Source organism: Euphorbia lathyris, chromosome 2 (assembly GCF_963576675.1).
Source record: "Euphorbia lathyris chromosome 2, ddEupLath1.1, whole genome shotgun sequence".
NCBI classification, from domain to species: domain Eukaryota; kingdom Viridiplantae; phylum Streptophyta; class Magnoliopsida; order Malpighiales; family Euphorbiaceae; genus Euphorbia; species Euphorbia lathyris.
Window position 1 is genome coordinate 106,298,484 of NC_088911.1, and position 15,007 is coordinate 106,313,490.

Genomic DNA, 15,007 nt, shown 5'->3' on the forward strand with positions numbered 1-15,007 from the left:
GGAGGTATGTTCACATTTTTTCCCACAAAGCTATTGCTAAATTATAGACTCATTTTTACAAAAACTGACTTGATCGTCGGAGAGTTTTCCCGGAGATCCTGTCTCCGGTTTTGTTTTGCAGGTAACTCCGGCAAAGAATATCAAAGCGGATCCAGCAAGTTATCATACCCTCAATATGTTTGTAATTTTACGGTGTGGCTGTCTCCCTCCCGTCTGATTTCGCAGATTCTAGCATATGCGAAGCTTGCGAAGCTAATGTTTAGTTTAGTTGATGATTTTAATTAGCATATCCGAAGTCTGGTTGTGTTTAAAATAAAATTCGCTAAGTGGTATATAACAAAAAATGCCAAACAACAACAGATTCTAACATTAAAATCGTAACATTATCAAAATTTACAACAAGATTGCCACAATAAACTCCTAACAAATCATTTCAAAATGAACATGACGAATCTGGATGAAAATTTTTCTCTTTACAGGAAGTCCAGACTTTTTGGGATGATAAATGGAAGTCCAGACTTTTTGGAATGGACATTTCCCATGGTGCACACCAAGATTGGCACAATCTCTCCTAACGAATCATTTTAAAGTGAATGTGTCAATCTTGAGGGAAATTAATCTCTATACAGGAAGGAAAGTCATCTCCCTTGCAGTCCAGTACGCCGCCTTACAGAAAGGGATGTTACGTATTCAACCACCTTCAGAAAAAATTAATCGTGTTAGGCAAAAAAAAGAACGATTTGGCTTTACGAAATGAGGATTAGCGAAGCATACGAATGCAAATGTGCATGGAAGATGATGATTTTACTTAGCGAATCGATGCTTTCGTGAAGTCTGCGAGGTCTGAAACATGACGATCTACGTCGCATATCGATGCTTTCGCGAAGTCTGCGAGTGAAATCGTGAACTTTTCTATTCGCAAACTTTACGAAATAATCGATTCGCTAAGTAGATCGTCACGTTTCAGGCTCTTTGTCATCACAGATCTTTGCGAAATCATCGACTATGCCTATGCGAAGTGATTTTATGGGAAAACGCAGAGAAAACAGTAGATACTTACATTTTTCGCGCCTTTCACCCTTAAAAGCGACAATAACAATATGATAAACTGGGAAAAACGATGGAAATAACGTAGACTGATCATTTCTTTGATGGTAACAAGAAAAAAGAAACCAAGGAACGAGCAGGAACAGGCAGATGAAGAATTATGGCTTCGTTTTCTAGGATTAGAAAGATGAAGAATCAAGAGATTAAGAGAGGAAGAAGAGAAATAAATTGTGATGTGGAGAAATGGTGCAGATTTCACGCAATTTAAAGGAAGAGAGGAAGATCAAAGGTCTGGAAATCATTTGGGGAAAAGCAGTGGGTTCGCATAACCGGAAAGGAGAAGGGGGAAGATGAAAGGTTGGGGTATTTTGGAAAAGTCACACAAAAACAGTCTAGATACGTAGTAGGTTAAGTAAATGGGTTAAATATATAAATGGATTTCCCATTTGACCTAATTTTATAATTTTACCTTATATATATAATCTATTATTTGTTCTCTTAAAATTTTATCTTTATTCTCTTTATTATGTAATATAATATTTTTAAACTAATATTAAATATATTATGAATCTTAATTTTTTAAATAGTATTTTTTTTACCATAAAAGTTTATTAGAAATAATAAAAATTAAGTTTACAATTTTATGTATACTCCTAATCTTACAATTTGTGAAATATTTTTCAATCATTTTTTAATGAAATAACTTTTTACGTCGTTGAATTAAAGTTTTATATTTACATAAAATTAATAATCATTTATTACATATTGGAGAGATAAAAATTAGGGAAAAGTATGAAAAAATGTTTGTGGTTTGTCTAATTTGCAAGTAGAGGCATGTAGTTTAAAAGTTTATAAATAAATGTCATGTTTTATTTGCAAAACAAAGTATTACAATTACAAAGTTACGTTATGCTTACAACTAAAAACATTTTTTTATCTTAAAAAAATCATTCTTACATATCAGCAAAACACAACCTCCGAAAAAAACTTCCTAAATCGAAACAATAAATAATATGCTGGAATAAATGTAATTAAAAAAATTAAAAAAAATACTGTCATTGTCATCAATTACTTAAAAATTTAATTTTAAATACTTTGTTTTGTAAAAAATACATACCGTATATTTCTATTTGCAAACTTTTAAACCACGGACTTCTATTTACAAATAAAGCAAACCACGAGTATTTTTTTCGTACTTTGCCCTAAAAATTATATTGGAAAAAATAAATAAAAAGAAAATAGAAAAAAATGCTTATCATTATTAATAGAGTAAAAAGTAATTTTATCATTTTAAATTTCATATAGTCTAATTTGACCTTTAATTTTATAGAAAGATTAAAAAGTTTGACGAAGATAAAACTTAAAACTATATAAATATTTTTAGAAACACATGAATTGACTCTTATAATATGACATTTATTATTTACCTTTTTTATATTTTATTTTTCTATAAAGAACAAGTGAAAATTTTATTTTGAACCGCTAAAAATATAATTTCAGAAGAAATTCGAATGGATACCATTTTTGTAACTGAAATTGATTAGAAATTTAATAAATTTAAATAAAAAATTTGAAGTGTAATTCACAAAAATGATTAGAGAACTTAAAATGCAATCTGACATTATATTTACAACATGTATTATTTATTTGTATTAATTAGAAAAATAAATTTCACAAATGTTGGTTGGAAGTACTGTAGTCATAATCCAACCAGATCGACAATTAGATAACACTTCAGTCTAGGTCCTATTGGGTTTGTTAATCTTCAACAATTAGATAAGAACCAGGACCAACTCCGGACCCGATTATATCGTAGCTAACAAGGTTATATCGGATTCAAATCCTTATCCTTCTTCACACCATCCAAAGTCGTAAGCGACACACATTGTTATATTTCCTAACAACATGTTAGAATGAAGAAAAAATTCTCTAATTTTTAGAGTTTTGAGCTTTCGCGTAGACCTACCTTGTAACTGTTGACTTACTTCATACCTTCTTACATACTTCATACATTCTTCCGTACTGTTTTCTTTACATCGAGTGGTGAGGATGTAAAATTTGCAAGTTATCTCGACAGCGCGCGAATCGTTTTCTCTGGTTAGTTTGAAATAAAGAAAGTCGTATCTTTTTTTTTTCCAGATAGTTGAGCAAATGCTTTCTCTTACAATTAATATAATCGCCGTATAGTTGAGTTAGTTCATAATTTTATTCTCATTGCCTTAGCCCGCAATTGTCATATATAAATGATTTATTTATTTATTTATTTATTACGTTATCATGTCGGACCTATGAAATTATTTAATTAAACTAAGTGATTCACTATCCAATTTGGATGTTCTCTCTCTAACAAGATTGGTTGGAAGAGCTTTTGTCAACTCCTTTGGCCCTCAATTTATGACTTTCAATTGATGGGGTTGACTATAGAAAAATGAGACTTGGTGAGTTGGAAAATTTGACTTGATTCCACAACTTCAGTATGGTCAGAATTAAAACCCATGAAATGGAAAGACATATATACCCTTTGCTTTTCTAAAAGGGATGATATAAGCACGAAAAACCAGCAAGATATGGACACCAAAACCTTTGAAATTTGGGTTCCTATGAAGAAATTATGGGAGAAAAACAGCCCAAATAATAATTGCTTTCTTTAGCATTCTCACTACCTTTAAATATTTATGTAAGGTATAATATCCATTTGGACACAAACTAAAAACTAAAAGTCAATTAGAACTCCCCGAACTAACAAAAATCTCCAATTGAAACCAATCTAACATGCCTTATTAATTAGATCACAACAAAGCACATAAGACTTATGTCACTATGAGCTTTCTATCTAGCAACAGCTAAAAATGTTGTCCATCGATCTTTAAACTTTCAAATAAAAATGCAAAATCTACTCAATTTATCCGTAAATATATACACACGATCCATTTGTATAATATTACACTTGGAATTAAGGTTGATTAAGTTTCAAACAGAAAGTGATGAAATTCAAAATGTTATAAATGAAAAAAGTTTGAAAATGTTTTACAAAATTATAGGAAGCAAATCAAGTCTAAAATGAAATCATTGATTATTTTCAATTTAAAATAGTTTAAATAGTTACTTATTCTCATAGCAATTGAGAATTCAAAATAGTTTACATAATTAAAAAGAAGCAAAGAAAATTGAAAAATAGTAATTGGAAACTAAAAATAAAATGCATAGCCAATTGCAATTAAGGTTGATGTTTAATAGTAGAGCATCTAGGAGGGAAAACCCTAAAAAAGGAAGTTTGTCTTTCTTTTTTTCCTCTCATCTATGCTGTAAATTTAGATCATACATGAGTTTTGTCTTATTTCTAATAATAAGTTTTGTTTTGTCTTGTTTCTGATAACAAGTTTTGTTTTCTTTTGTTTCCGATAACAAGTTTTGTTTTGTATTGTGTTGTTTTGCTTCATGACATCGTCAAGTAGTATTGAAACCATGTATACCAATTTAAGTCAGGAGGAATGAGAAGATAGAGGTATTCTGATTGATGATAGAGATCTCAATTCTGAGTAGGTGGATCTAAGATGATGTATGCTTGATAGATTCCTCTCTGATGTCCGAAAACCGCTTATGAGGAGAATAAGACGACCAACTATAGATGGGTTCTGGCCAGAATTTTGCTACGAGAGAATAAAATTTTTTTGTTTTGTGTGTGGTTGTTTAGACCATACAGATTTCTCATGTCCAAAAGTTTATTATTCGATTTGTGGAGAAGTTGAAAAGTTCTATGGCTCTCATATTCTTGTTCAAACCGGAAGGAAGCAATCCAACAAAGGTGCAAAATGGCTGGTTATTGAGGTTTGGTCAGACATCAGCAGCGGTGATCAGGGAGTGGTGCTGAACGTGGTGGTAAGATCTAAAAGAAAACTCTCACATTTAGTTGCATTAATAATGGGACTAATGGCGATATTAGTAGAATAATTAATATGGCAGTTGATTATGAAGGAGTAAATCATGGATCGGTTACTTTGAAAAATATTGAACAAACTCCCATATTTAATGACATTAATCGTGAGACTAATGGTAACATTAATGGAACAATTAATAGGGTAGTTAATTACGAAGGAAGCGTAATTCATGGGTCAGTTACTAGGGAAAAGACCAAAACGTCCCATATTTAGTGACATTAATCGTGGGACTAATGGTGATAGTAATGGAATAAGTAATATGACAGTTGCTTATGGAGGAGGCATAAATCATGGGTCAGAACATGAGTCTGGATTGTGGTTATGGAAGTAAAACGTAGAAGGAAATAAGATGTTTTAAATGAGGGGGAGGAGGCAGTTTCAAATAATAGTCTAATTGTGGATCCAAAAAAATAGGTTTCATGTGGGCTCTGCTGGATAGGCCCACTCATCATCATGGGTTTATTAGTTTGGAACTATCGTGGACTGGGCAACCCATGAGCAGTTGGCGTTTTAGTGGATCTTGTCCAAAATTACAAACCATTTATTATTTTTCGTTCTCGTATTGTTGGAAACTTTTCGGTTAGGGAATGTGAAGCGATTGGTATTCGAGAGGCTCTTAGGTGGATCAAACTCAAGGGTTTGAGTGGTGTGGAAGTGGGGTCAGATGCTGTGTCAGTGGTGGAGCATATGCATCAAGCATATTTTCATTCTTCTTATGGTTCAATTATTGACGATTATAGAAGTCTTATTTCTAGTATCAATGACATTTCGGTCAGATTTATCGGTCGTTCTGCGAATGTGGTGGCTCATGCTTTAGTTAGGTCTTTTCATTCCTTATCAGAATTTGTGGAGTGGGGTACTGCCCCTTCCAGATTTTATTTTACATTCCTTGTATGTTGATTCTATTTAATGAAACTTATTTAACAGTAAAGCATCTAATTGTGTAGGTTAAGGTACATTTTAAGTGTATGATTGACTTAAATAAAGTTAAGTTGGTGATTTTTATTTAGTTGGGAGAGTCCATTGCTGATTTTAATAGTATAACGTAATCATATACAATATTTTATTTAATTGTACTAGGGTTTTTTTATATATAAATAATGTATTGATTTTTGGATTTATATAAAACTTAATTAAGTATATAAGAATAAAGTTATTATTTTATAAAAAAATCCAGTATTTTTTACATAGACCCTGATGACCATGTGAATTTAGTCATTCACCATTAGATATATGCTGATTAAATCTAAACCTTAAGATGATTTGAATCTCCACCTTAGGATTTTAATCAGCCTACATCCAACAATGAATGACCAAACTCATCATGATTATTAGGGTCCATATGAACACCATGTGTTTCTGAAACAGAAAAATAGGTATAAATTCAGAAATAATATATTATTTACTCTTATTTTCTATAGTCAATATACAACAACATTGGTGAGTTCACAGATAATAATTAATTCCATTAAATGAAGAGTTGAAAAGTATTTTTCGATCTGCCACGTTTTAGCCGTCGAAGATTCTAAAACTTTTTTTTTTGGAAGAAAAGATTCTAAAAACACTTCAAATGGTTGAGATTTCTGTTTATAATGTACATAAAGGCCATACTTATGTCCTAAATTTATGATTATATAAAGGCCTAATAGATCAACCATTTGTCCACAATATTAGCGTGAATTTTACAAGTGTCTCACCACCTTTCTAAATTTGTTTATTTTATATCATCAGCTTCCTAAACTTGTCCATAAAAATTAAGTAGATTCATTAACTTTGCAAGTGTCTCACCAGCTCCCTAAATTTGCTTATTCTATAATAACTAAATATAAAAACCATACTAACTCGGGTTAAGGTACAAAAACACCTCTAATGTTTTGGGTCAGGAGTAATTTTACCATAACGTCTAAAATAGTGCAATTTTACCCCTAACATTGTTGGAAGCCAAGAGCAATTTTACACCTAACATTGATAAATTGGGTTAATTTGATAAACACGTCATCAAACTGTCTTATCGGTCATGAATCTTGTCATCTACACTTCACACATGCGCCATTTTATCAGTAACAAATCACAAACATATGTTGAGATGTGAAAAAAAAATACTGTCTTTTGTACGAATTGGACAAAAAAAATTCAAAAAATTCACCAAATTTATAAATTTGCTCTTGGCTACTAACGTTAGGGGTAAAATTGCACCATTTAAGACATAATGGGTAAAATTACTCCTGACCCAAAATGTTAGGAGTATTTTTACACTTTAACCCGAGTTAGTATTGTGGTTTTTGTATTTAGTTGTTACAGAATAAGCAAATTTAGAGAGTTAGTGAGACACTTGCAAAGTTCATGGAGCTAATCAATATTTATGGACAAATTTAGAGAACTGGTGATACGAAATAAGCAAGTTCAAAGAGCTGTTGAGACACTTACAAATTAAAAAAAAAGGTAAATTCCAAAAAAAACCCTTGTGGTTTAATGTTGTTCCAAAAAAACCCTTGTGGTTTGGTTTTACAAAAAAAAAAGGACCGTGGTTTCGCCGTTACCCGAAAAACGGAAAATGACTTAACATCGTTAAAAATGCTGACGTGGCAAGGGGCAGAGTTGGAAAAATATTTTTTTTTATTTTTCTTTTTTCTTTTTCTTCTTCTCCTTCTTCCTCTCCTCCTCTTCTTCTGCTTCTCCTTCTTCCTCTCTTCTCTTCTTCTTCCTCTCTTCTTCTTCTTCTTCTTCTTCCTCCTCTCCTCTTCTTCTTCTATTTTTTTTTTAATTTCTGAAATCGAGACGTTACGTCTGAAATTCAGACGTTGAACGTCTGGATTTCAGACGTTCAATGTCTGAAATCCAGACGTTGAGCGTCTGGTTCAGACGTTCAACGTCTGGATTTCAGACATTGAACGTCTGAAATCCAGACGTTCAACGTCTGAAATCCTTCTTCTTCTTCTTCTTCTTCTTCTTCTTCTTCTTTCTTCTTCTTCCTCTCTCTCTTCTCTTCTTCTTCTTTTTTTCTTTTTTTTTAATTTCCAGAATTCTGGAATTTTCCAGAATTCTGGAAATTAAAAAAAAGAAAAAAAAAGATAGAAAAAAAGAAGAAGAAGAGAAGAGAGAGAGGAAGAAGAAGAAGAAAAGAAGAAGAAAAGAAGAAAGAGAAGAAGAAGAAGAAGAAGAAGAAGAAGAAGAAGAAGAAGAAGAAGAAGAAGAAGAAGAAGAAGAAGAAGAAGAAAAGGAGGAGGAGAGGAAGAAGAAGAAGAAGAAGAAAAAGAAAAAAAAATATTTTTCCAACTCTACCCCTTGCCACGTCAGCAACTTTAATACTGTTAAGTCAATTTCCGTTTTTCGGGTAACGGCGAAACCACGGTCCTTTTTTTTTTGTAAAACCAAACCACAAGGGTTTTTTTGGAACAACATCAAACCACAGAGGTTTTTTTTGAAATTTACCCAAAAAAAAAACCAATATACTATTATGGACAAGTTCAGGGAGCATGTGATATATTAGGCCTTATATAAATTACTATCTCCGTTTCATATTACATGTCTTTCTAGAGATTTTTTTTTTGTTTCATATTACATGTCTTTCTAGAGATTCTTTTTTGTTTCATATTACATGTCATTTTATATGATCAATACACGTTAAGCCATCTTTTTTTCTGCTATAAAACGCGGGTTTACGGAAATTGATTAAAATAATAGGCTTATTATAGAATAAATAAATATTGGAATCAATAAATAAGGGGCAACAGTGTTTTTTTACAATATCTTTAGTTTCTGTACAACTGTCTAAAATGACATGTAATATGAAACAGAAGGAGTACAGCCCAAGCACAGCTATGATAATAATAAGGGTAATTAATTTATTAGTCCCTATATTTTGATAAAACACACTGTTTAGTCCCTGTATTTTTAAAAACACATGGTAAGGTCCCTAACCTTTTTCTCAGTGAACTGTTTAGTCCTTCCGTCTGTTTGTTAGATTTTTTACCGTTTATGACTGCGAAAATGACTAAATTATCCTTTACTATTTACCTTCAAACTTTAGAAGAGGAAATCCAATTTAGAAGAAGAAGCTATTGTTGGTCCCTTATAACGTAACAAGTTAGTTCCAAGGGGGGGATAGGAACTATTTAAAATTTTAATACGTTAAGGCTAACTTATTTTTCTTTGAAAAGGGATTACACAGCGCGCTGAGTAAATTAAGACACTAGCTTAGTCAACTGGTGACTAAGTCAGCTTCTTTCTTTGAGTCAGGAGATAGCACTTGAGTCTATTCCTGAACTCAGATACTCAATACAACACAACTCAGCGTGACCTCTTTACTTGGTCAGTTTTGTTTAAGCAAGCAATATATATATTAAGGAGTTTAAGGTTAGGAAGATGTTACTCAGCAGATTTATCCAGGTTCGGCCTTAAGCTTACGTCCTGTCCCCGGAACACGTTCCGAGCTTTCGAATTCTCTACTGAGCTCTTTAACGGTAGAGCATCAAACCTTTTACAACTTAGAAGCTGAGTATAACAAGAGTACCTTCCTCTATACCTATACTCACTCCTATATCTACGCTAAGTACTATAACCGAGTACTCAGCCTCTCCTTTCTATTCTTCTAGAAATGATAAAGTGTTTGTCCTAAACAACAATTGCTAAGACATCTTAGATGATTGAATAATCACTCTAGACTTTTACACGAAAGATATAGAATTTGGTGTAAGTATTTGCTTTGCTTTTTCTCACAGAACTTTGAGTAGAATTTTGGTCAGCGTAATGGCTTGATGAAGTTCTGTATTAAATGAAGCAACTGAAAGGCCCTATTTATAGAGACGTCTAAGGCATCAGTCATTTCGAATTTCGAAATAACCGTTGGAGGGAAACGGCTTCCTATCGTTGTCACTCAGTCCTGCTCAGTGCTCTTGGCCAATCAGATTCAAGTATCTTCTGTCTTCGGTCAGTGCTGAGCAGCTTTTAGTCAGTCCGGCAGAATGTCTCTCCATTTATGGTAAGGTCAACTAGACAGCTTTCTGTGTCTTCTGAACTTTACCCAAAGTAGAAATACTTTGTCTGGAAGTTGTTCTTGCTCAGCTGCTGTCTTGTACTCTTTATCGATACAACTCAGCAGCTTCGTTCCGAAGTTGTTCAACGAAGGTCTTCTCGATCCTTCTCTCGCTGAGCTGCGTTTTGTACACAACGGCAGCGTTTTGCACACGCGGGCCGAGTGGTCTTGATCTGTTTGACTTGGGCTTTGACTTCCGTATTGGGCTTTAAGCCTTTTAGTCTTTATGTCTTATAAACAATTTAACTCAACATTGAACAAACACATTAGTGTAATAAATCAAAGCATTTAAACTTAGTGTGTTTAGAATATATTTAATTTTACTTAAATAATTTTGTCAAATCAAAATCATGTGGAAAGGTGTTTCAACAAACTCCCCCATTTTGATGTTGGCAAAACTATTCAGCGAGGAACTCAGTGTTGAGCTCTGATAGGGGTCAAAAACCTCTATCTTTGGGTACGGTTTTAGGACGGGTTTTAGCGTTATTTAGTTAATAAGCGAGCAATTCTCGCATTTAAATGCTTTTGTGTGAGTTAGTTAGAAATTGGAAATGTTTTATTTACTTTTCGTTGTTTAGGCTCATTTTGTGATCAATTTAGGCAAATACGGCCAAAATGGCATGCGTATAATAATTCCGTTATCTTTTGAAGCTAATTGATCCATCAAAAGTCGCACCAAACGAAGCGTTTGCTCAAAATAAGCGATTGGCGGGTCAATTTAGCCTTTGGACTAATGTTATCTGGAGTTTTTGTGCATGCGCAGGGATAAATTCGGGCAAAAAGCACGTTGTTGGCGTTCGGCAACCGAGCGGAGGCGTATCGGGCAAGACGGCTCGACGAACTGGCCTATTTTAGGCCAGCTCGTCGAGCTGGTTATGCCAGCTTGCCGAACAGGCCCTTAGGGGCCTGCTCGGGCGAGCTGGCGCGGCCAGCTCGCTGAGCAGGCAATGCCACCTCACCGAGCAGGCCGGCAGAGGGCTGCTCGCCGAGCAGGCAATGCCTGCTCGCGACGAGCAGCTCGCCCTGCTCGGCGAGCAGGCCTGCGGGAATTGGTCAAAAAGACCAATTCCGCCCCCACGACACCACGATGGACCCCACGACTTCCTACCTGCATAAGGATATGAAATAGGTCAAGAAAAGGGGCCGAGCCACGCCTATAAATAGGATGTTTCCAATGTAATTAAGCATCTTTTATCTTTGTAATTTTCTTAGCTTTTCATCTTGAGAAATCCTCTCCACCTCCTCCATATCCTTCAACCCTCCATTGAAGACACCTCCGAAGCTCCGTTCACCGAGGATGGCTCAAGCTCCATCCTTAAGTCCTAGGAAGACGCCTGCATTGGTAGACAGGTTCCCTGAAAGGGATTTTTCTTCTTTTATATTCTGTCTAGCCTCTGATACATGTTATGAATCCTAGGCTCATTGTAACTTCGTGACAATACTTTCATCTTTGATATATATTATAGTTCTTGTTCATTCAATTGTTTTAATGCTTTAATCTTTGTCTTACGCTTTGTCTGATTGGTTTAACTCATTCGATAATCCCAAAATCAAGTTGGCACATATTGCGAGCAGAATCTGACCTAGTCAGTGCCTATAGGATTGACGGCCCTATAGAAGATTAAGCCCAAATTGCTGAGCCTTAGAGCTAGTTTCGGCCTTACAAGGGAATCACGAACTATGGACTTTAGGAGGATAGGTCGGGTTAATCGCCTCGGACACAAGTGACTTAGGTTTTAATTCAATTGCTTAAACAATCTATTTTTATTATCGCTGTATCCCTTCATGTTCCTTCGGATAATTGCATTGGTAAAAGATCACTTAGGAGTAGTTTAACTTAATTAGGGGTAGAGTAACTTAATTAGGCATAGAATAACTTAGTTAGAATCAGATAACTTAGCTAGGAATAGTATAATTCAACCTAGGAGTAGATTAACGTAGAAAAACCAACTCAAAACCCCCTAAGCCTAGATAACACCTGAAACCAAGTAACTCGATACTTGTAGAAATAAATCCTGTGGACGATAACCTGGACTTAACCAGAAATTTATTACTTGATAACGGCGGGGTACACTTATCCCTTAGTGAGTCTCGCGGTACGAACGTCGTGAGGCGCATCAAGCTCCCCCATGATAGTTGACCTAATATTACTTAGCAGACTCCCCCGTAAGGGTTGAGCTACTGACTAAACATTTTAAGGTTTAATCGAGTAAGTCTAAGGTCAGTTTTCAGACATAGGTCAGCTCATGGAATATATTCTATTTTACTCAGTGTTAAGCGAAAGATTTAACATTCAGAGAGCGCTGAGTATTTTATTGTTCAATGGGTCTTATGAGACAGTGTTTAATAAACATACAAGATAATGTCAAACATTTTATCAGCATAGCGTACAATCAACAAGTATTATAAACAGTAAGCACAGTTGATGTATGTGAAGATACATAATAACATAATACTCAGCATCATATAAAATAATTCAAGGTTGGATAAAAGATGCAAGTATTGTATTGAAATAAAGTAGTCAGCATATACAGCAAAAAGAAACATAGAAACTACAAAGTAAAGAACAATACTGAGTTAGCCTATTTCTATTTCTTCTTCTTATGCTTAGACTGACTACTTCTAGCAGCCTCCTGCTGAGTTCTAGCTTGAGTTCTAGCTTGTTCTTTCTCCCCCGTTTTGTCAGCATCGGGAGGAGGAGGAATTCTAAAGGAGTCGGTTAAGACCGCATTGGTCAGTGTGGCGGACAACTCCTTAAGCTTGTCGGCGCTTTCATTGATGCCGTCGAAGACAACAACGCCTTCATCCAAGACCTCTTGAGGTATACCGAGTTCAGGTTCACTGAGCATGCTCAGTATGTAGGCTTGAGACTTACCCACCCAAGTAATTGTATCTGACAGTGCAGCAAAAACTTGATGAAATATCTTCAGCAAGGTTGAGTCATAATATTGACGCTGGATATTGTAGTGACGCACATGGGTGAAGGTATTTTGGGTAGTGACCAGTATCTCATTCTGCTTCATCTGGTCAGTGTCCATCTCTTGCTTATTCAAGTTCAGCAAACGAACGGCTTCACTAATTTGCTCCACCGAGCATTGAGAGTAAGAAGCCAGCTGATCATTGGTCTTGTTTTGCTCAGTGTGAAGCTAGGCAAATAGCATCTTAACTTCAGCAGAAGTGGTATATTAAGTGTTCGAAGCGGACAAGGTCTGGAATTGCTCTTGAAGAGTGTTGAGATGTTGAGCCATTGTCAGTTGGATCTCAGCCAGCTTCGTTATTGAGTCCTGCTTGGGCTGTTGTGTTTAAATGGAGATCATAACACTTAGCAGATCCTTCAGTCCTTTAACTTCATTTAAATGCTGAGTGACTTGGGACAGCTGAGTTGACTCATTGTTGGTAGACCCAGTAGTAGGTTCAGCATTTTGATGAAGATCCTTGATTAACGACTGCACCGAGTTGATGAGTTGACTACCAGACTCGGTGGCATGCAGGTAGCTGAGTGATCCTTCATCAGGTTGCCGAGTTTCCTCAGTGTGACCAGTTGATGGAGGAGTAGGATTTTTCTCAGGGATGACATGGTCAGTGACTGGAAGGGGGTTGTCAATCTGCATTTGGTTCTCTTGTAGAGATGATTGATCGGCAGGAATGATTGTTGTTGCAGAAGTAGGCTGAATGGGTTCAGTGCTGACAGGGGCAGGAATTTCCTTAGTCAGCACAGTGCTTGGAGCATCAGCATTAGCGAGAACTTACTCAGTTTGGCTTGAAGGGTTCGTGGAAGCATTCAAGTCGGCTTGTTCCTGTAGTGAAGAAACATAGGCTTGCTTTTCAAGAGAAACTGGTCGAGAAGAAGAAGTTTGTTTACTGAAAAACTTTAGCTTGAGTGTAGAAGGGTCTTTGGTCGGCTTCTGGACAGGAAGGTCAATGACAGTTGTCTGACTTGCCTTTACTAGTCTTCTTCTTCGAGGAGGAGGAGGAATGTCAGCTGGGATAGACTCTACTGAGTGAGGTGGAGAAGTCTCTTCTTGATCAGCATTGAACTCGTCAGTTTGTTCTTGTTCTTCTTCTGCAGCCAACTCAGTATTAGTTGGGTCAGCAGCTTCCTCTTCACTGGCTGTCTCCTCAGTGTCATTCTGACCACTGTCTTCTCCTTCTTCTGCTTCTTCATCATCCTGATCTTCGTTATCTAATTCTTCTTCGACCTGAGTGATGAAGTGATCATCCAGTTGCACATCGTCTTCTTGATGCTCAGCTTCAGTTCCCTGACATTGTGTGAAGTGAGAATCACCAGGAACAATGATGTCAGTGGGGATAGCATCAATAGGGGTCAACTCTGAAGACTTTTTCTTCTTCAGAGGTTGCTCATCAGCATCCATTCTTTCTTCTGTATCAGGCTCATCTTGCCTGCTTCTCTTCTCAGCTGACTTAGGTCTCTCCTGACCTTTTTGAGCAACTGACTTCAACTTCTTGGCCGGAGACTCAGCATCTTTTGAAGGAGTCCTAACAGCTTTCCTTTTGCGGCCAGCTGGAGCCTTTGTTCTTATGTCCTTCTTTGGGACAGTCTCCTCAGCAGGCTGATCACCACCTTTAGCTTTCTTAATCGGTTGGTTAAACTTCAAGGCATGCAGCGCAGCAGCTGTGATCTCAGAGCTTTAGGACTCAGTTTCCTCGGATAGGTCAATCTGATGGTCTATGAGGATTCTGGTAATGAGTGAGCCCAGCCTTAAAGTTCCAGTGCTCCTTTGGAAGCCAGCAATCAAGAAAACTGGCATATTGATGGGCTTGTAGGTCAGCATATTCCATATGAAGCACTGCTCGAAGTTTGTCGTTGAGCTGGTGCAATTAATCTTAGGGTAGATGTAATTGGTCAGCAGGTAATGTGCCATCTTTTGGTGCTGGCCCATTGAGGAACTGGAGATTTCTCCAGAATGGCCAACGGGCTTGCAAAAGGTTGCAGAGTACCCAGTTCCTTCATGATCACCAGTTCTCC